At 42.0% G+C, this 22,623-nt stretch overlaps 1 protein-coding gene and 1 long non-coding RNA gene across 3 annotated transcripts in view; one reads left to right on the top strand and one right to left on the bottom strand.

Moving 5' to 3' along the window:
* LOC148473398 (uncharacterized) overlaps positions 1 to 6,889 on the top strand; it is a 66,509-nt gene extending 59,620 nt beyond the window's left edge. Inside the window, exon 3 of the long non-coding RNA XR_015872964.1 lies at positions 6,432 to 6,889. This is a non-coding gene — a long non-coding RNA (uncharacterized LOC148473398). The remainder of the gene's footprint in view (positions 1 to 6,431) is intronic.
* Positions 1 to 22,623, bottom strand: part of PRKG1 (protein kinase cGMP-dependent 1) — a 1,225,781-nt gene that overhangs the window by 198,434 nt on the left and 1,004,724 nt on the right. The gene's annotated exons all lie outside the window — the stretch shown is intronic.

The raw sequence follows: 22,623 nt of genomic DNA, 5'->3' as shown, positions 1-22,623 counted from the left end.
TACAAGGGGCATTGTGTTATGACATTAAAGGGGTGTGTCTGCATCATGGAGGAGGTGTGATAGGCTGCCCCTTCTCCTCTGCCTTACCCTTACAGTCACCTTTTCACTGCCACATGCACCAGTGGAAGGTGGCATGTGCACTATTTCACTGCTATTCTGCTGTGCAGTGGTGAATATGTCCATCAGCAGTTTCACTAGGTCTTGTGACACCCAGAGCAGCAGCCTGAATACTTATCGCGCACCTGTGGTGCAAGCGTGAAAAGGGGACATGGCCTCGTGCCCGTGAAGCCATGTACCCAGGTTTGTGCTATTATTGTGGGAGTGACTTCGAATGCTTCTCCTATCACGGTGGTGCAGGCTTCATTCAGTATCGCTGCTTGATGACACCATTCAAGGGAGTGACACCAAAATAGTAGCGCTGCTGTTTTTGTGTCACCCCCTCGGTAGGTGTCACCCGGTGCAGTCCGCACCCCCCTAGTGACACCACTGTGTGTCATACCTCCCATCTCTCTGCTGCTTACTGGTACAGTTATATGCCTCTGCTTGTTTATTCCAAATCTGCACATCGCTAGAGCAGATGAGGTGGAGACGTGGACAACTCTACTACTCTGGACCCTGGGCGATTACCCCATACTATCCCACTTTATAAAGAGGGTGACATATAACAGTATAGTAATACATGTCATTGTTATTTTGTGCAGAGAAAACACCTAAGGGTAAGCAAGAATGTTGTGATATAGGGGGATTTGTAAAGAGAGAACAATGTATTGATAAAGGATATAAGAAAGATGAGATGGTGTACAGTAGGTGTATACCAGTGACACTACCACACTGTGCCCCCAGTAATGCCCCTTATGCTGTGCCCCCATTAATGCCCCTTATGGTGTGTCCCCAGTAATGCCCCTTATGGTGTGTCCCCAGTAATGCCCCTTACTGGGTCATTTCTGGGGACACACATTTGTCAATGTAAACTATGGATAGCGCAGTGAGAGGTGTCGGCATGCAGTGCTCAGTGATAAACTGGGGTTTGCAGTCATATTATCCACAGTGACAATGTCGACATTCATAATTTCAACATCCATATGTCAATATTCATGATGTCTACATGGTTAAAATGTTGACATCATAAATGTCTATACCTGGAAGATGTTGACATGGACAGAATGTCAACATATGAAATGTCAAAATGTCAACTTTAGGGTTAGGCCCAATGTTTATATTCAATGTTTTACAGCACTTCCACACTGTGCAAAAACATCATTGGGAACATGGTGAGGACTCTCTCTGTGGCTAATCCAGTCTGCCTGTATACAGGTGACTAGAGCAGTGCCAGGATGATATACTGTAGTGCCAGGCTAATCCAGTCTGCCTGTATATAGGTGACTGATCAGTGCCAGGATAATATACTGTAGTGCCAGGCTAATCCAGTCTACCTGTATACAGGTGACTGATATGCCTAGATGATATACTGTAGTACCAGGCTAATCCAGTCTGCCTGTATACAGGTGACAGATCACAGCCATCACCTGATTTTCAGGCAATCACTATCAACATCTGACTGAAGTTCAATTAGATGTTTATTGAGAATACAGGTGATTTTATTATCGGCACTGGTAAGCCAGCCAACAAATCTATAAAAAATACAGTAAGTGCAATGTAGTTTTCTAATATCATATGTGCAATACACTGAGGTCTACACTTGTTAACATGCTGCATTTTACTTAAAGTAATTCCATTTGGGCTCGATTTCTACATCATCAATCCAGATAAGAATAAGTATTAATGTCTATGGCCGCACATCAGGTCTTAAAGGTTTACAGCAACTAATATCCAGGAAATGGCCTAATAAAAACGCATACATTACAAGGTTTTTAGAGAGAAAACTATTCTGTTTTGTGAATTATTTTTCATTTCTCCAAATGAAAGAAGCCAAAAATGGTTATGGTTTATGTGACGCAGTTATGAGTTCTGGAATTACCCTTTTATATCAATGGAGATTGTAAATGCGCAGTTTATTCTTAGTAGCTTGTGTGTATAAATCTGTCCAGATGTGAGGGTTAAAGCATTCACTGACAAATACTGTATATTCTTATTTGAGATTCAAATATTTGAGGCACCATGTACTGTACCATGCAGATCAGAGACGACCATCAATGGTTAGCAACCATTGAAGGGTTTTGCCCCCGATGGTCGATGGTTTGCCAGTTCTTACCATCAATGGCAAGGTTTTTTTTTTCCTGGTGCATGATGCTTAGCCTCGCCCCATCACTTCATTTAGCCTCCGTTCCCTTACCGTGGCCCACAGCAGAAATGCTTTTTGATAGTTCCCAACCATTGATGGTTTCCTGTCAATGGTTTTCTGCCATTGATATGTAAAACACTAATGATACCATTTATGGAGACCATCAATGGTGGACCATTCAACAGCCATCCTAATGCAGATGCCTAATAATGTCGACATAAGGTGAAATTAATCATTTATATGTTGCCACACATGCTAATTTAGCTCATTAATGCAATGTCTGATAATGTAAGATGCAAGGCCAAACTGAATAAACAGCCTTCTTTTATTGACAGCATTTTATATTTCAGGGAGAGATGTACAATATGGTTGCCTTAAAGGCTATAAAACGCAAAATCCAAGATGATCCAAAATCAATAGGTCTCTTGTTCACTATATCTAAATATGAAGATTCCTACATCACGAAAGAGCTTAAGATGTTTTACTGTATATTGCATTTGACCTTGTTGCATGTAATAAAACAAGTTATTGTAATCGATTTCCAAACAATCACAATATGAAATATACTCACTTCTGAACCATTTTTAAAAATGTATCTGTGAATGCTAAAGGCAGAGGTTTAATGTAAGCTAACGTGAATATTACATTCTATAAGAGAAGGTCATCTGCTCTATATATATCTACACAATGTAAAGAGACATGGTGAACTATACAGACACATTTTATTAAGATGAACATTTTGTTTACACTTTGATGGCACGCAAAGACCAAATCAACTACAGTATATCAGTGACATGCAGCTAAGTTGGGGAGGCATGATACACATGTATAAATACAAATACACAGGGCCTGATTCAGCAAGGATCGCAACTGCCAAGCTGCACGCAGACAACTTTGGAATTGCGATCCTCGTAGATATGGTAATGTACAGGAGGCATCACTGCATTACTTCTCCGAGCTGCATTGTCCAATGCAGCATCGGATACTCTGCAGAACATTGGCCGGCTAAGGAGACACATGGGGTTACGCAAGCTGGCCGCCACAGATGAGAGGAAGAGGCCAGGAAATGTCTGTCAGCCGACGGAGATCCTGGTCTCTTCTCCCCCCAAACTCCCCCACCCCCAACGGTGGCAACACACCTCCTTTTTGGGAAATGGAGGGCATCGCCGCCCTCTCCCTGCCCACAAACGGCAACAGACTGTCAATCACTGCCATTCTGCGCACGGGATCACAGAGCCATCCTGCACAGAACGGGTCAGGCGCATGCACGGATTCCCGATCATCGTGAATCTGCGTTCAGCAGTGCACTGCTGAATAAGGACCACAGTTTTTATATCAAAACTCTGGAGCATGACAGTTAGTATGACTCTGCCTCCTCTGCCTACCCTGAAGTATATGCTGGTCCTACTGAGATAATAAATCACACGTGTCCTGCTGCTGGCATGGAGATGACCAAACATACAGCTAAATAAGATTTACATATATGCGTAAAATGACAAAAAGGCATCACGCTATTTATGGGATCATGTATACATACATACATACATGTAGGCTGCTTTAGTTATTCTACTCATACTGATCATTTTATGAAGGAAAAACGAGCAACTTCATACAGAATCAATCACATATCTGACTTCATCACATTTAGATGTGTGAGATTTGAATGAAAAAAAAAAACACATAAAAAAATGCAAAATTCAGATTCCTATAGAACCTTTCGCTGTCTCACACTGAGCCTGATTCATAGATGGACGCGATGCTGAGGTTTGTGCAGTTTGAGCGCCTATCAGTGATCTGCGCATGCGTCCGAGTCGTACTGTACATGAGTCATGTTTCATCATCATTGTCGCCTGCAGAGAGGACTTAATTGCAATGTGATTGACAGGCAAGGACCATTTGTGGGAGGCAATGGCGAGGTGGTGACACAAAGGCGGGCGTATCACTAACGTTTTTGGGGCGTATCTCAGCCGGCGACTGCTATCCTGTATGCAGTACAAATTGCGTTCCAGTGCTCACAACCATTCTGCGCAACCACAGAGTTACTCAGAAGTAGTCCAATAATCGAATGATCAGACCGGTACTGCAGAGCAGCAAAAAGTCACTGGGAAAATAGCGGCGGCCATTTTCCCAGTGACCTGCCCATGTGCAGAAAAGATGTCCTCGGGAAAATAGACGCGGACACCATTTTCCCGGAGACCTGCGCATGAAGCCAGAATCTACTGCTCAGTGCGCTGACAGAGAGGAGGGGGCCCAAACGAAGGCTGCACATGGGCCCCCTCCTCTCTTAAAACGCCCCTGGGGGTCACATTGGCCAGGTAGGTGCTGTATCTGGGATGTGTGTGGGGGGTGAATTATATGCCATTGCAATGGCAAATTGCCCATTTTGCAACTAATTGGATCAAGCCTTTAATCTGAAGTACACTATCCACAGGTGAAGAGTGATCTCGGTCATGAAGCATACACTCAGGTCTCTTTCTATTCGCCCCACTCCTCCTTCATTATTCATTTTAATTCCCCACCCTTACTCTTATCTTAGACACCTATTCATTATCATTGCCAGTAGCATTGGTGGATTATAAAACACTGTAACAATTCCCCAATGCTCCGGTGTGGAGACAACTGATCCAAATTTCTGGATAAGATAAGAGATAATGAATAGACCCTTTATTGTTGTCCCACTTAACCCCAGGGTGATTTAAACTATACTTTCCACACAGATAAGTTAGTAGAGTGTCCATATGATATCATAGATGCACTACCAGATTAATATATTGCATATAAATGTCAGTCTTTCACGCAGTACCATCTTTACATTATATTATACAGTACTGCAAACTGCGAGTGCTCTTAGCCTTTAACTCTGAAAAAGTTATTTGAGAGAGTGCTCTTGAATGAAAATTAAATTACCATTACATGTGATTTACTACAGAACTGCACATTCAATATATGACATAGCCCAGAAATACTTAATATGCCATAGGTCTAAGGAGGCTTAATGAATATATAAAAAAAATAATAATAAATTTGTACATTCAGTACAATTATGGGCATATTTACTAAAGATGGATTTTACGATTCTAGCAGAAAATACACACATAAGTACATATGATGCCAAGCTCAGATAAAGGTTGAAACCACATGTATTTAAATGCATACATTTCTGCAGAAACTTTAAATTCACATTTAGTTACAGTAGATACCTCAGTTGACACATTTAAAACATATTTATTGGGTTGTGCTCTCATTGAAATTCTGCTCACGTCTTTAATACACATAATATACTTTGCTGGCATGTTTCATAAATATATATATATCTATATATATATATATATACATATATATACATACAGTCTATTGTATACATATAGTATACTTATTCATTTACTTATATCTACCATTAGCCCCCAAAAAAATGATGACCTGCGTAATAGAGAAGTCATCTTTACCTGATTAAAGTTTACACTTCATGGTACAACATATTTATTTCAAGAATAAACCGTACAACATGAAAAAAAATTCGGAGATTTATTTGTAGAATTCAGGCATCCTACTGTACCTGACATTGTAGCTTGTTTCATGAAGAATAAATCATATTTATAACACATATTTATATGATGCATCAAGACATTTTGTATATCGTCTCAGCCCACAAAATGAGGGCCTCTAATGTGTTATTGGAATGCGTAAAAGGGACAGAAAGCTACAGGCCCCATAACAAAATCTGTATGGGGAAATGTGTAGTGGGGCCTGCTATGCTATGATAGTGTGTGTGCTATAGGTACCTACAGGGACATATTAACGCCCGGGGGCGGGGGGCCATGTGCAGTGGACCCCCTCCCCAAACAAAGCATCTTACCTAGCTCCAGCAAGAGAGTCCCTCCTCCTCCGCGGCGCCATCTTCCCAGTGATATTCGGGAAGATGGTGCATACACACAGTGCCAGAGTCTTTGCTGTGACTGTGCAGCGCCATCTTCCTGAAGATGTCACTGGGAAGATGGCATCGCGGAGGAGGGGGGATATGATTGCCGGAGCAAGGTAAGTATACTTTGGGTGTCCGTTTGCACAGCACATCCTGCACCCATTATAAAAACGCCTATGCTCCATAGCTTCTGCATCACCTTTAGTTCCGCCACTGGGAAGTAAGCATATCCTTAGTCAGGGACTAATCTGTCTATTTATGTTCCTATAGGGATGCTGCAAAGGACCTCATTACCAGTATACTGCAGATCTAATGGCACAGCTGTGGCTGTGTACACAGGCCACTCTCAGAGACAGAATGCTTGGAATGTTGGCATGGCAATACTTACCTAGGAAGGCAACAGAGCCAAAACCATTCCTGCACCATATCAAAACGGACATATTACAACAGATGAAAATGTACAAGACAGAACCCAACAAAGCAAATCTCATGTATAAATGAAGCACTGTTGCTTTTACACGTACAGTATAAAATTCATGTATTTTTATTAGCAAATTGTTCTTTGCAAACTCCTTTTTTTTCTGTAATGATCACATTATTAAAAGTTAGTTAAACATTTCAGTACCCACACTTCATTAAAAAATGTTCAGTACAGTATTTCAAATTACTACAAAGTACAGCATGGTGCAACACTCTCGTAGCCGTAAATGAGTTTGCCAACACGGCAGTGGCGGACTGGGGCATGAAGGGCCCACCGGGGGAATGCAGTGATAGGGGCCCATACTTAGAGGTGTGGCCAGCCTCCAGAAGGGGTGTGGCTAGCCTCCACAGATGCTTGGCTAACCATTAGAAAGTGCATGATCTGGGCCCCTTTAAAAATATATATACAGTATATACTGTAGTAAATACTGCTAGTGCATGCATGATAATGTACCAGATTAATAACAGCAAGTTTGTATAAAATATGCCATAGTCCTGTGCAGTATATTTTAACATACAGTCAGGTGCATAAATATTGGGACATTGACAGAATTTTCATATTTTGGCCACTATTCACCACCACAATTGCTTTGAAATGAAACAAACAAGTTGTGCTTTAACTGCAGACTTTCAGATTTAATTTGAGGGTAATTACATCCAAATCAGGTGAACGGTGTAGGAATTACAACGGTTTCTATATGTGCCTCCCACATTTTAAAGGGCCAAAAGTAATGGGACTATCAACTCAAAAGCTATTTCATGGACAGGTGTGGGCTATTCCCTCATTATTTCATTATCAATTAAGCAGGTAAAAGGTCTGGAGTTGATTCTAGGTATGACATTTGCATTTGGAATTAGTTGCTGTCGACTCTCAATATGAGATCCAAAGAGCTGTCACTATCAGTAAAGCAAGCCATCATTAGGCTGAAAAATCAAAACAAACCCATCAAGAGATATAGCAAAAACATTAGGTGTGGCCAAATCAACTGTTTGGAACATTCTTAAAAAGAAAGAACGAACCGGAGAGCTCAGCAACACCAAAAGACCCGGAAGACCATGGAAAACAACTGTGGTGGATGACAGAAGAATTATTTCTCTGGTGAAGAAAAAGCCCTTCACAACAGTTGGCCAAATCAAGAACACTCTCCAGGAGGTAGGTGTATATGTGTCAAAGTCAGCAATCAAGAGAAGACTTCACAAGAGTGAATATAGAGGGTTCACCACAAGATGTAAACCATTGGTGAGCCACAAAAACAGGAAGACCAGATTACAGTTTGCCAAACAACATCTAAAAAAGCCATTGCAGTTCTGGAACAACATCCTATTGACAGATGAGACAAAGATCAACTTGTACCAGAGTGATGGGAAGAGAAGAGTATGGAGAAGGAAATGACTTGCTCATGATCCAAAACATATCACCTCATCAGTGAAGCATGGTGGTGGTAGTGTCATGGTGTGGGAATGTATGGCTGCCAATGGAACTGGTTCCCTTGTATTTATTGATGATGTGACTGCTGACAAAAGCAGCAGAATGAATTCTGAAGTGTTTTGGGCAATATTATATGCTCATAGTCAGTCAAATGCTTCAGAACTCATTGGACGGCGCTTCACAGTGCAGATGGACAATGACCCGAAGCATACTGTAAAAGCAACCAAAGAGTTTTTTAAGGCTAAAAAGTGGAATGTTATGCAATGGCCAAATCAATCCCCTGACCTGAATCCGATTGAGCATGTATTTCACTTGATGAAGACAAAACTGAAGGGAAAATGCCTCAAGAACAAGCAGGAACTGAAGACATTTGCAGTAGAGGCCTGGCAGAGCATCACCAGGGATGAAACCCAGCGTCTGGTGATGTCTATGCGTTCCAGACTTCAGGCTGTAATTGCCTGCAAAGGATTTGCAACAAAGTATTAAAAAGTGAAAGTTAGATTTTGGATTGTTTAGTTTGTCCCATTACTTTTGGCCCCGTTCACCTGATTTGGATGTAATTACCCTCAAATTAAATCTGAAAGTCTGCAGTTAAAGCACATCTTGTTTGTTTCATTTCAAAGCCATTGTGGTGGTGAATAGAGGCCAAAATATGAAAATTCTGTCAATGTCCCAATATTTATGCACCTGACTGTATGTATAATGTATAATTCAAGTGCACAGTCTGGAACCTGATCCCTAAAGGAGGGGGTGGGCCATCAGACAATAGGGCCCACCGGGGGATTACCCTGTACCCCTGTGGGCCAGTCCAACGCTGCAACACGGTATCCTCAATCACAACAGTGCCGTGAAATGAGTGTCGAGGTTCCAAACCTGGGAATATAGGCCACCTGGCTTCTTGGACTCGCTTCGTCTGCCTGGATGTAGAAGACATTGTTGAAATTACCCTAAGATAGTGTTCTACCATCTGTGATCTCCAACCTGCCACAAAAATGTTTCTAATAGTGTGTATTGACGTAATTGGCCCTGTATTTGCCCAAATAGGGCAATGCTCTCTGTAGACAGTCATTTTTCCTGAACCACTAAAAGAAGCAGGTAGCAAAACTGACTGCATCAAACCTTCCTTTTCCAGGAAAAGTTATTCAGAAAGTGGTTGCAACTCCACTGGAAATCTGTAGCGCTACAACAGCTTTGGTGTGTGTGCTGAATGATCTTCTGATGGCAAGAGACAGAGATAATTGTTCAATCTCAATCCTTCTGGATCTCTGCAGTATTTGATACCATGGACTATGACATTATAAATTAGGAGTCTGAAAAATTTCAGTGAACTGGATGGCACAGACCCTAGCTGACTAAAAAATGGTTCCTCACCGGCAGGTCACAGAGAGAGCCTTCAGGAGTATACTCATCATCACCAGTGCCACTGGTCTGCGGTGTTCCCCAGGGTTCTATCCTATCTCCCATGCTATTTGCAGTATGCGTGTTACCACTGGGCAAATTAATCATAAGTCATGGTCTGGTCTACCATTGCTATGCTCAGCTGTACCTGTTTTTTCTTCTGAGTACTCAGAACACAATACCAGTCTTAAATGGCTCTCAAGTTGATCTCCGGGAGTGGAAGAGTTCCAGCTGGCTGCTACTGAATCTTGATAAAACAGTGACTCTTATGATAGGAGTTCACAATCAAAGATAATGAATACAGCTACTGTAGGTCAACCAATTCAACCTAATTTTGGGGGTTTAGAGTTGCAAATCTCTGATCATGTGCAAAATATTGGTGTTATATTAACTGAAGAACCTAGTGAGAATAAAGCATTTGATTACCTCAGAAAATGTTGCATTTGTATCATCATACTTGAACTACTGCAATGCCCTATACCTCCAAGCAAAATAATTGTAGCACTTGCAGCTGGTACAAATACTGTAAGCAGCAGGCAGTCTGTTCGCTAACTAGCCTAGTTCCTACCATATATCTATTTATTAACTGTTATTTATGTAGCACACACATATCACATAGAGCTCTACAGAAAACAATTTAGTCATTAACATCATTCCTCACCCCTTCACTAGCTTCCTGTAAGATGGCATATCTAATGCAAGACTGACTTACTGACTTTACAAAGTCCTACATAACCATGGCACAAGGTACTTGAAGCAGCTTTAATTTTACATATACTTCCACTCTCTACTTTCATCCACAGATGAAGGACTATTAGTTGCATCTAGAATAAGCCAGATTGTACGCAATTTGTAGTGCTAAATAATTATATTCACATAAAATGAATTATGCTTATGATTTAGCAGCATGCAAAAAGAATACTTACCTACTCTCCCGGAAATGTTGCGGGAGGCTCCTGAATTTGTGGGTAGCCCCTCGCACCCCCAGAAGTGTGTTCAGATCTCCCCCATCCAACCATCTTCATAGTGAAGTAGGCAGGATGGGGATATAATTGCCGGGAATTGGGGTGGTCCGTATGGAGGGGGCTAAACAATACAAAAACGCATAGGGAACCCTTCCCCCACCCCCTGCAGTGGCCAGCTTTGTCTTCTCTACGGGCTTCTAGAGAGGAGATATAAAAAGTTGGCAAGTATGGCAAAAAGTGGACATGAGACTGGCTGTCAAAATTGAAGGAGGGGGGGGAAGGGGGGTAGCCAAGCATATCACCATTATATTATTTAGAGATGCTGGCAGATACACAGTGGTAAAACCCATGTTATCGTGAAGAATAGATACAATAATATTTAATATATAAATTATAGGGATTTGATTGTCAGGGTCTACATTAAGGATCTAGAAAGTTCATTATGAGCACAGACTCTATTAACTCATAGTGAAAATAGAATTACATAAATATTTTTTTTTATATTTGGTTCTCAATATCATAGTAATTACCATAAGGAAACTTATTTTTTTCCCAGATAGAACTAAACTCAATTTCCTGCACTTATTTCAAATTGCATTTTAACATTTGATGACTGTGCCTTCTCTTAATGTAAGCAGTGACTTCGGGGCAGTCAGTTTCTGTTTAAACAACCGTAAAATACTTTTTGTTTTGGAAAACTACATGATTTATACTGGATATATGGCATATATGGAAAAGGTCTCTCTGAGCTGCAAGCAATAACATAATATAAAAGACTGCTGTTGGCAGACAGAAAATTATTCTACTTCAATAGTTTTTTCTTTTTAGTCATCCACAGATGTGATCCATGACATTTCGTAAAAGACAATACAGCAAAATGTAAAATAACTCACAGCAGAATTCCCTCTAAGGGCTGCCTGGTAATAGTGAGTATTTTATACTGTGCATTAGTCAATTTTCTTTCTCAGTTTATAATTATTCATGTCAGTTATCATTTTCTAATTATTTTAATCATTGCCCACCCCGAATATGAACATTCAACACACTAACAGCATTCCTTCCTTATTATTACAAATAAAACACAATAACGTAACATAAACAGTTATAAACATGTAAAGATTAAATCAAGTCATAAATACTGCTGTTTGAAAAACCATTACCGCCACTTTTTATAGTAGAAGTATAGTTGTACAGTATAGCTTGTACATTGCCATCCAATATGTCCCCCACCTCACCGCATGTTCCATTTGGCGACATTTGTGAATATTGGTGCAACAGGAGAACATTGTTTTTCCCATAGCAACAAGATTTGGAATATAGTTGTTGCTAGCACATTTTAAAAAGAGGAATGCAAAATATAATTGGTTGCCATAGGTGATATCCATAACCTTTTTACTTTGTTTTCATAGATGTCCCCTAATATGGTTACTGATCTAGTAACTAATCAAAGCTCATTAAAAATTAGTAATACAAATATTTCATCAAAAAAAGTGCAGGCTCTGTATAATTGTTACTGTATGCACATTACCAAGGATCATCCCTGGTGGGTATAGAGTAAAACTGGGTAGACACTAAATGATTGTGTACCCAGCAAAGTCGCCGACGATCCCAGGGCCGACGGGGCAACATATCGGGAGGTCCATACACTCTGGGCGATCTGGTGCCCGACCACCCGATATGCCGCCCCCCCGCATAGCACTGCATGGGATCGTAAGCCGCATCGCCTGATCTTACTGCATGTACAAAAGATCAGGCGACGAAGCTGACAACCCCACGGGAGCGCGCACTACACGATGTGCTGTATACACACTACACATTTTTAACGATTTGTCGTTCTGATGTGTCGGAATCGGACAAATCTTTAAAAATATTGTGTAGTGTGTAGGGGCCTTAAGTGTTAATATTGGAAAGCAGACACTTTGGGGTGATTTAGCCTGTGCTCTAGGTAAGTTATCTATTAGATATTACATTTTAAAATGTAAAAAAAAAAACTGTGAAAAACAAAAAAGTTACAATCTTGCCGTTTATACTGTTCTAAGGAAGAACAAAAATCACTGGAATACCTATTGCAATTGTTTGAGATGCTTATTGATTTTAACCTTCATTAAATAATACCGATATTCTCATAGCTGACGCATTTATGAACAAATTTGTAAAACATCAATATGCTCTTTTTCTTGAGAAAACAAATCAAATTAAAATGTGCATGTACCAAGTTATCTAATATACTTAATTTTGTTTTCCAGAACTCAGATTGTTGTTTAGGGAGAGTAGCTTTAAAATAACTATAAAAATACTTCTAATTTGATTTGAATTTCTCTAATATTGTTTTCTGGTAAGTATAATTTTTATAAAGTAATACATAGATAAGTTATTTTGCTATTGCTTTTATAAAGACTCATTTAATGGCACAATTAGAAGTGGATGCATTAATGCTCTGAACATATATGGAAAATACATACATACATACATACATACATACATACATAGGTAACGTGTATTTACTGTACATGCATCTGCTATGTTGAATGCATCCCAAGTTGTGTCCATCTCAAAACTTGAAGCATTTATGGCAGATGTACATCAGACATAGAAGGGTTTATACTTATACACCACCATAGTGTAGAGGAAGCCTAGAGATGTGGCATGGACTGAGTAAGTAGCAAATGATAAAGGAGCTGTACATCATATGTGCAGAGTCCTCCTGCTTGCGCGCTCGCAGTGCCCAGACTCAGCCTGATTAATAGGCTGCGGCTGTTTGAAGGTGGAGGGCAGGCAGCGTATAATTCGCAGTGCACGTGCGCAAGACAGTCTTTGCGACCTGATTTTGGTTGCTTGTAAGCTACTATCAGGTCGCTGCTTTGAGTGACGGGGGAGTGGATGTGCGAACACAGACGTGTCAGGCCGCCAAAACGCCGTTTAAAGGGCATGCATAATTAGCAAAGAAGTGTCATTGTACACGTCACCTGCATGTATTTCAGCCAGCGCTGATCGCTGTGCTTGCGGCAGGCTAAGGCAACCCCAAGGGCTGCGAGCAGCTCCGATGGCTCACGATGGTCCCGATTAATCCTTAATTTTCCAGAGATGACTGGTGTTGCGAGTGGCAAGGGGGCGTCTTTAGACACTTGCGAACGCACTTTGCCATAGCTCGCTAAAACATAGTGGGCGTCCTTGCGCGATGCAGTGCGAGCGCTTAATTTAAATATCCGGCCCCTTTTTGCCTGCGAGCGACCGCATCTTGTCAGCGGGTCTGAATGAGCTCCAGAGTTCCAGAAAATGGGGGCGTGTCAGCTACGCTTTCTGGGTGTGCTGAAGTCAGTGACTGCATTCTTTTACGTAGCTTCACTGGCTTCAGCTGCATGGAAACACCGGTCATCTTGAGTAACCTGAAGCTAATTAATATGATTGATGATGATGCAGAGAGAGTGATCCAATGCTGTATCTACGAACACAAGTGCGAATCAAATAAGTTTGCAGCAAGTGTCTATTTTCACAAGACACCTCCGACGACATTAGCATATTTTCGCATCTCGCTGCCATGTCCTAAACAGCAGCTGATGTACTAATAGCGTCCAACTCTGAATAAGGCCCATAGTCCAATTACACCTGGGGGTAGACTTACCAAAGCTTCTAAAACAGACAAGTGGTGGTGTAGCCCATGGCAGCCAAACAGATTCTATATATCATTTACTAGAATGCAATAGACAAATAATAGGCATAATCTGATTGGTTGTTATGGGCAACACCACCTCTTGTCTGTTTTAGAAGTTTTAATAAACAACCCCAGGTATGTAAAAATAAGTGTGTTGTTCATAGGGAAAACAAAGACAAAATAACACACAGTAGGGGAAATGTAATAGGGTCCCAGTTTGCAGAAGTGCAGATTTTTGGGCAATTGTATTTACAGGCAAAGCCATCTTGGTGTTAATTGTAAAAAAAATAAAAAAATCTAACTTTAAAATAATAAAACATGTTAAAAACTTCAATAGTGTCGTAAAAAGTGAATCTCTTCACTGGCATAGACAGACAACAGGATGGATACTGACAGTATATTGCATTGCCATGAATGAAAATGGAATTAAAGTGTCCTAAGATATAAAGTGGAACGCAATGAGGGTGGTTCTTATGAAGGAAATGGTTAATTTGATACTGTATGGTGACCACTGCTCGCTCAGTACATTAATCAGTAATTCCTATGGCTTGGTTGAATTAGTGCTTAGAGCCGGGCAGTCCCTATTTGTGTATATTGTCTGTAATTAATATAATATGTTGTGGTTTTACATTGGAAATTAATATATCCTTATCCATACTAACATCATTTCATTTAGTGTATATAGTTTTATTCATGTGATTTTATTATATATTTGGAAATATATTATCCGACTTGTTATAGATCTATATAGATAATTTACAATACAAGATATTTGGTATTAGAGCTTTTTGCCCTTTCTTTCTACTAATGCCGATATCACTAGAAAAGGTTTTAAAATAACACTTTATTTGCTACAGTATATATAGAATGTTACATAGTGTACTTAGCTGAAAAATCCCATTAAATGAATTAAATAATGGTAACATTAACCTATTTTGTTATGTGAATAGTAGTTTGAGTCCCTCTGGGATCTCTCGCTGTGAATGTTATTACGTTTCATTATGCTGTCTATTCACTATAACATTTTGTTAAATGTGAATTTATTTCTCCTTATTTATACAGTGTATTGTTGTTTATAAATGTTGTTTATTTTCCCAACTGCTTAGAAATATAAAGTAGCGGCAATTACAGGACAGATTACCAACAGTATACACAGATCGGAAGCAATACTGATTAAAGTATTGATGTAGAGATGATCATACAGTACAGTACACAAGGAATTGTTGTTTTTTTCTAGAGCTCTCTATCATATCGGAATCACCACTTTTATCTTCAAAATACAGAGTGACATTATTTTATGGTAGGCGGTATCTATAAATATTCAAATAGTCTGTGTGGATATGTCACAAGCTGCTACTGTTGGAAACCACTTGTGATTGGCTGGTGATAAATGGACACCCTAGGGTCTCCTTGCTTTGGTCATTTAATGTCAGGCTGTCACAGTCTGGTTATTTTGTAGATCCGGCTCGGGACCCTTGGGTCTGACCGAGGTACATAGAAAACGAAGTGACATGACACAACTGTGATTCATGAGCATGAATAGGAGTTAGGAACACTAGTGCCAGTGTAGGAACCACAGACTTGTGATACGCAAGGCTACTAGACTGGAGCTGAGGTAAACAGCCCAGGCCCACTAGGCAACCCCTCATCTAGTGACCTGTGAAGGCCAGCAAGATCAGAAATATACCGCAGTGACAAGGGTGACTGTCGAAAATCAGAAAAGTATAGTACTGGTAGTCAGAACTCAAGCCAGGAATCAGAGTCTTATGTATTCAGAATACAACTTGAGGAAGTTGTGACCCTGGTACATCTCTGACGCAAGACCTGGAACAGGAACCAGAGAGCAACTCAGAAACTGAGAGTCAGGATCGGTAATACAGCTACTAAACACCTCAGTGCACAGACTTTATACTGCACACTGAACCCTAGCCGTGGAACCAACACCTTTCTCCAGGGCCGGCAACAGAAATCTTGGAGCCCCGTACACTGATGCCTCTGGGGGCCACCTATGAAACCCTCCCTCACCCACAACACCACCCCCCTCTACTTAAAAACCCTGAACCATAACACCACAAGGTGTTTTTATTAGAAAGACTCACATAAATTTCAGGACAAAGATAACAGGGAAAGGATAGAAGGGATAGGCCAGGACAGAGGGGCAAGGATAGAGGTGAGGGCCAATACAGAACAGTGGGGACAGGAGAGGAGTGACAGGGCCAGGATAGAGGTAACAGGGCAATAAAAGAGGGAACAGGGGTGACAGGGCCAAGACAGAAAAGAGGGGACAGCAGAGAGGGGTGACAGGGACAGGAGAGATGAGACAGGGCCAGGACAATGAGGACAGGACAGAGGTGACAGAGGCAGGACAGCTTTGACAGGTCCAGGACAGAAGTGACAGGGCAGGAAAGAGGGGATAGGACAGAGACAAAACTGGGACAAGGGTGAAAAGCCCAGAGGTGACAGGAAGAGGACAGAACTCCCCCTATGTTGGGCTCACTTGGCACCACCCTCCCTTCCCTTACTGGGCACACTTAACAATCCTCCCACTGTCACTGGGCATGCATAGCAACCCCTCCCTTAGTGGCCACACTTAGCACCCCCCGCCCCCCTTCCCTTACTAGGCAAACTTAGCCTCTGGGTACACTTATCCCCTCCCCCCTATCTGGGCACATATTGCACCCCCTTTCCATTACTGGGCACACTTAGAACCTCATTCCCTTTCCTGGACACTCTTAGAACCCATCCCCCCTTACCAGGCAAACTAACCCCAATTTTCCTTTCTTACCGGGCGCACTGTAGAGCCACCAGGTGCTGGCCACATCTTGGAATCCCTCTATCTTGCTGCCAGCCACCATCCACACGGACACTCTGCAGTCATCAGCACTCCGAGTCCCGCCGATGTTCTGAGTCCTGCCGGCACCAGTATGTGCCTGACCAGTGCCTGACGTCAAGGTCCAGCCACTTCCAGGCTTCCCCTGCTTCCAGCGAAAGAGTGGTCACTGGTGCAACACAGCTGAGGAGCAGTAAGGAGGAGAGAGGAGGAAGGAGGGGGAACAGCAGGGGGTGGGACTTTGTGAAGAGCCACACTTCTCTCTGCAGCAGGCTGCCGCTGCATGTCATATAGGGAGATACATGTCATGCCTCTCCAGCCTGGTGCCTCCCTGAAGTGCAGGATGTGCTGAGTGTGTTGCCATGGCCCCTCGGGACCCCGGGGTACCCTTTGCACCCCCCTGTTGCCGGGCCTGCCCTTGTCTAAATCAGCCTGAGACAATAGCACACACTGTAGGGAAGCCAATACAAATCAGCACAACAGTATAATCTTATGACCAGGACAACCATTGAGCATAGAGTATAACAGCATGAGAAACTTGCACACAATGTCCCAGCAGTATGATGGAATGAGACCGCAGCTGAGCACACCGGCTCATTACTGACAGCTGTTGATACACAGGCAGATGCAAGTGATACACTTGCAAGCTTTGATGAGATGGCAGACTTGTATGTAGTATAGGCACTGCGGTACTGACAGTAACTCAGATCGGTATGCAGCATGGACGCTGCGGTGCAGACAGATACCGGAACACAGTGGCAGATGGAACTGACAGGTAATTGATGCACAACGCAGATGGATAGCAGGTCTGTATGCAGTGGGAACGCTGTGAAGCTGGTAGGTGAGCAATACTCAGCGTAGATGGTGAATAGCCAGAATCCATGAAGTAGCAACGAAGTCACAGAGGACACGAACAAAGGATATGAAGTAAGCCTGGAGCCTTGAATTATCCCAGGTAGGAACACATTGTTCAGGCAATGGGTTGCACACAAGAACTGGTTTAAATAGGAGGTGGTCACTAGCCATTGGACTAGCTGCCATTGGACTAGCTGACAGGTGACAGGTGAGCACCTAGGTGCATCAGTTAATCAGCCTTCCTGTGATGTTTAAGAAACTGCAATGAACGAATGTCTGTGACTGAAAGGGATGCGAATACCCCGATTCATGACACAGGCATTTTCTACCCTCTACCGCTGTTTAAGAAAATATTTGATTTCTCATTGAACTACTGTAGATAAAGAAAGAAGAGAAGATTTCCCTGCTTTTCTTAGTTAAAATCCGATCACATTTAACTGGGTCTGGTTGATGATTTGTGGGCACGCATTGGCATTGCCATCTTTCCTGTTTGTCCAATCCTGCAATTTCCAGGATTTGGCGACATAGAAATTGTGATTTTCCACAAGTCATAAACTAAACTGTCAGGATTGTAAACTACAGTATTAAAGTTTAACTATTTGTATAGATTGTTATCAACAAAATATTAACTTGGGGAATGTTTTAAAAGATGTGTATATGGTGCATTGTAGTCAATTGTATTGTAATTAACAGTGATTTGTTATTTCACTGCTCCATTAGCTGCATTGTGTTGGTGCCAACGTCTAAGAATACTGTTATACTTGGGCTGTATTAGGGATCAGCGTAGGCACAGTAAATTGGTGAATACATGGAAAACTGGTAGCAGGAGGGCCAATCCCTGATACCTAATACAGGCATAATTGACAGGTAACTGATATATGGTGCAGTCCCCCTATTTTCAGTCGTTGGAGCAGTCACCATAGACTTCTGTGATATTGCCAAATTTATCAAGCGCTGTAAAACTGTAAAACTTAGCATTGTAGCCTGTAGGCTAAAACTTTGGATCCCTTACCAGTAAACCGCTTGTATGCGGCCACACATGCAACGTGAATATGCCAGACCCAGAAGTAATGTGATCATGTAAACAATCACTTTACTTTTTACACTTCACAGTCATGAATTCCTATTGGGGCCCATGTCTTAAGGCACACATCCACTAGACAATTAAATTGAGCGACTGAACGATAACGATATCGTTATCGTTCGATCGTTCAATAATCGTTTGAAAATCGTTTGCAGATTGTTTAAACAATGTCTAAAATGACCAGCGATGTGCGCTCCCGCTGGTCGTTTAGACATCTATCATCGTACAAATATGTTGTACAACCTGACGATATCGTCAGGCTCAACATGTTTGCAGATGATTGATTGTGCCTACACTGAACGACTGCTCGCTCAGTGTAGGCACATCACAGACTGACAAATGATTCTACTGGATGGGCACCTTTAGCATGTACAGTATATATGATACATTAGGTCTTATTCAGCAAGAAAATTTGTTTCTGCATGATTTAAGTATCCCAGCTATGCAGGAACGGGTTAACAGAGAAAATAAAGTATGTTCAAAAGGGGGCTTAGCCTTGCGAGGTCACGCCTCCTGGTGTCCCATTTTAGGGGCGCGATTGTGTGTCATGACCTCGTCCTTGTCACTCTGGGAGCTTGTCCAGCGCTCCAGGAGCTGCTGGGAAGCCCCCAGCCCCCCTCAGCACAATGTGGATGAAGCATACACACACGTCATCCATCACCCCGCTGCAGCGATGAAGAGCAGCTCTGCTATTTTGGTGTCACCCGCTCGGATGGTATCACCCGGTGCGGCCCGCACCCCCATAGTGACGCCACTGATACTGTACATATACATTTTCCCCCTATAATCTTTTGGATTCTGCATAAACTGAGAAAGCTAAATTGTTGTACATACATATTAGATCAGTGTAACATATGAAGGTGGCAGTGGCACTTATCTCAGTTAGTACTGAACACAGTAGTACTGTAACAATGTATAAATATTTTTTACGCTTATCATTATTATGGCTTTTAGTGTATTAGCAGCGATTTCACTTCTAGCAAGAGAAAAACCTTAACCATAAACTCTTATTTTAAAGGTTAGGTCCATGGGCCAATAGTAACAGCAACGCAATGATACATCTGTAATAGAAACACTTATTATACTTTAGATAAAACCTGCGTCCTGTAATTACAGGAGCAGAAATCTCTCCCAATGCAATCTCTGGGATCATGTCTGCATTCTGCCGCAGATTGTCACTGACAGTCCTGACTGCTTCCCAAAGGTGCAGATGAAACTTGACATTTCTAACATGACAGCAGCAGCACTGGGGCCAATACATGAAGATACCCACTGGACATTGCTGGTATTCTATGATTGGGAAAACGATAAACAGGACTGTTCCCATAAGTCCTCTTCTATTTAGTACAAGTTGTTATTGTAAGATGGTAAAAAAGCATGTCCTGTGGCTGATGGGTTTAGGGGAAAAAACAACCGACTTTCTGATCTGACCCTTAAACCCTTTATTATATAAAGCCATATATTCAGCAATAAAAGCACTGGTCTTAGAATCGGATTTCGTAATGTTTTATAAAGGAAATAGATTTTCCCCTAAAGCACTGTTTTTTAGAGGCAGTCCTGATTCTCTGGAGCAAAAGGATAAGTGTTTTGATTTGGGGCAGAACGGCATAATTGTAGGAGCAGTAAGAACCTGCAAGCTTTACTAATGTAATGTGCAATTGAATAAGTGACGGAATACCTGAATTAAAAGATAGAATGCTACTTACTCTATATAACAATATTACCATGTATCTATAATGATAGAGCCCTGTACCTACAGAATAATGATAGAGCCCTGTAACTACAGTATAATGATAGGCCTGTACCAACAGAATAATGATAGAACCCTCTACCTACAGTATAACAGAATTGTGGGCCTGATTCAGACCCACTCGCGAGCGGCTGTCCACTCGCAAGTGGGTCGATGTTCTGGACTGAGCATGCGCACGACGGAGGGAGCTCCGTCGTGCGCATGCGCCAGACGCGACGAGCGAAGGAAAGTCCTTCGCTCGTTGTGTCTGATCAAAGGGGGCGTGCTGTCGATGTTGATTGACAGCACGCCCCCTTTGGTAGGCATGCCGGGGGCGTGCCTCCCTGACGGGGGCGTTCCCACGGGAACGCCTCCGGTCAGAAGCCGGCCCACTGACATCACTAGTGATGTCAGTGGGAGTGATTTTGGCTCTGATAGAGCCAAAATCACTCCGGAGCTTGCGGTTGAAAACCTCAACCGCAGGCTCTGGCTCGCAGTTTCGATGGTCGCGATGGTCACGACCATCGCGGCCAACAAAATGCACGCTCGTATAGCCTGTGGGTGGTGACCCACAGCTATACGAGCGTCCAGGAGGATGCTCCATTTTCATGGAGACTGGCCCTCATTCAGAGCGTGCGCTCTGCTCAGAGCGTACGGCTCTGAATGAGGGCCTGTGTTCCTATAATGATAAAACCCTGTACCTGTAACGATAGAAACTACTAACTGTAATGATAGAACCATGTACCTATAATGATAGAATTCTGTACTTATAACTATAGAACCATGTACTTATAACTATAGAACCATACACCTATGATAGAACCATACACCTATAATGATAGAATTCTGTACTTATAACTAAGGAACCATATACCTATGATAGAACCATACACCTATAATGATAGAACTATGTACTTATAACTAAGTATAAACCCATATACCTATGATAGAACCATACACCTATAATGATAGAACCATGTACTTATAATAATAGAATGCTGTACCTACTGTAAAACAATAGAAAACATTAACTGTGATAGAACCATGTACCTATAATGATAGAACCATGCACCTATAATGATAGACCGTGCACCAATAACGATAGAACCCTGTAACTATAATGAGAAAACCCTGTACTTACTATAATGATAGACCCATGTATCTACTGTAAAATGATAGAAACCATTAACTATGAAAGAACCTATGTACCTATAACGATAGAACCATGTACTTACACTGAAGTGCTAAAAGTCAAGGGATAGCAATATGTAACGGTAATGGTAGGTGGTGTCACTATACTGTCACATCTTGGAAATGCTCAAACTTGCAACAGTTGTAATCTGATATCTTGTGAGCCAGTTTGAACACCGACTATGCTGCTCATGGCAAGGTGACGTGAATTATCAGAGTTCGGATGGGGCATGATAGTGGGTGCCCGATGGATGGGACATTCCATTTTCGAAGTTGTGCGGATATTCAACATTTCATGATCTACATGTGTGTACCGGGAATACCTCATGGAAGGCATTACCACCCACCATGGACAGCACAGTGGCCGACCACTGGTACTTAATGAATGTAACCAGCGGCGTCTGGCCGGAATTGTCTGTAGTAACAGATAAGTGGCACTGGCTCAATTTCCACATGCAATGCAGGAGGTACTAGACACATATCCAGCAGGTCAGTGCAACGTTCTTTAACTTACATGTGATATGGGAGCAGAAGATTCACCAGAATGCCCTTGTTAACACTACGACACAGAACACAGCACCTTACCTGGGCTCAGGACATTGCTAATTGGACCCTGGAGGACTGGCAACATGTGGGTGGTCTGATGAGTCAAGGTTCCACTTGTTTTGGCTGGTGGTAGGGTTCGGGTGTGGTGCAGACCCCATAAGGCCATGGACCCAGTTTTCAACAAGGAGCTGTGCAGGCTGGTGGTGGTTCCATAATGGAGTGTCGTGAGTCCACTGGTCCACTTGAACACGTCATTGACCGGTAACCTCTACATTGTACTGCTTGATGACTATTTGCAGCCCT

Source organism: Taudactylus pleione, unplaced genomic scaffold (assembly GCF_031769625.1).
Source record: "Taudactylus pleione unplaced genomic scaffold, aTauple2 ptg000918l, whole genome shotgun sequence".
In the NCBI taxonomy this organism is placed as follows: domain Eukaryota; kingdom Metazoa; phylum Chordata; class Amphibia; order Anura; family Myobatrachidae; genus Taudactylus; species Taudactylus pleione.
Note: the sequence above shows the minus strand (reverse complement) of the source record. Positions and strands in the feature narration are given on the sequence as shown.